We start from the raw sequence: 1,453 nt of genomic DNA, 5'->3' as shown, positions 1-1,453 counted from the left end.
AGGGCTTCTAACTATTGGTCATGTTTGATTTAAGCTGAGTAATGGGCACACAAAGGGATTATTTTATCATTATTTCTTACACTGTATATATACATATCTTTAGATATATTCTCATATATAAAGAATACTTTTAAAAAACCATCCTTGATGCAGACAGCCTTTAACTCTACATTATAGAAGGATGTGCTCCAAATGCCCGTGATGGCCACCACCCCTGAGACCCCCCCAGGGAATCACACACGTCAATCGTGCCCTTACACACACTACTTGGACTGACAAGCCTTGAGATGTCAAATATGCAACCCAACACTGCCACATCCACACTCGGGGGGCTGCACACATTCACACTAACCAATGCTATGCAGTTACAATCGCCAAGCCATCTAGATGCAAGAACACGCACCACCCTTAAAGACATAATGCCGCACAGAGAGCAACATCATGGCTCCTCTCTCCACAATGACACAGCTCCACAAAGAAACAGTCTCATCAACACATATACAAAATCCTAGTCTCTCAGTTCAACAGAACCGAAATGGGGTGTGCACCTAGGGGATGCAAAGACCACTCCCTCCCAAACAAAAAGACAATCACACAGACACACACCCAAACACAGACACACCCATAAGTCACACCATCACCACAGGAATCACAAACACACCGATGTCACACTGAGAAAACTCACACACAGAAGCTTCACACACAATGCACACCCGGACCCACAAAGGCACCTTTGTATGGATGCTCGTAAGCACTTACATCAAAAGAAACACACAGAGACAGCACACACTCATATCCCTGTCATCACATCTTGTGGACACAGACCGAGGCCCGCATCCCCCGTCTTACAGTGTGCTACGCCCGTGGACAGCGCCACAGGAGGCGGGCGGGGCGAGGCCAGGCCCAGCGCCTAGTGCGGAGGGATGCGCAGGGCGCGGCGGCCAGACGACCCCCAGACACTGCCACCCACACACCCAAGAGACGGAGGCTGGCATGGCCTGGGCGCAGACTGGAGGCTGGACCCCAGGCCCCCACGGCCGATCTCTCCACAGGTCCCGAGAACTGGGGCCAGCGAGGATAAGGGGCCAGTGGCCAGGCACCGACCCTCGCCTGTAGCATCCTCCCCCCACCCCCACCCAGCGCCCGACCCGGGTCGCACCTTTACCGGCCTTGCGCAGAGAGTGCGGGGTGGCCCAAGTAAGCCCAAGAGCAGCAGCACCAAAAGGCCGACGCCCCCGGCCCGCGGCCCGTGGAGCAGTGGCGACCCCGCCCTCGTGCCCCAGCGAGCCGGGCTCCGGACGGGCGGACTGACTGGCAAGTGCGCAGCGCCTGAGCTACCCTGCACCGCTGCGGTGCTTTGCGGCTGCGCACGCTGAGGAATCTTGCCCTTCCCTGCCCATCCCATCCTGTCTACGCAGGCGCAGCCTTTAGCTCCCGCAGCCTCTGCATCCTG

The sequence above is a fragment of the Bison bison genome, unplaced genomic scaffold (genome assembly GCF_000754665.1).
Source record: "Bison bison bison isolate TAMUID 2011002044 unplaced genomic scaffold, Bison_UMD1.0 scf7180017864200, whole genome shotgun sequence".
In the NCBI taxonomy this organism is placed as follows: domain Eukaryota; kingdom Metazoa; phylum Chordata; class Mammalia; order Artiodactyla; family Bovidae; genus Bison; species Bison bison.
The sequence above is the reverse complement of the archived record's forward strand: the minus strand, read 5'-3'. Positions refer to the sequence as shown.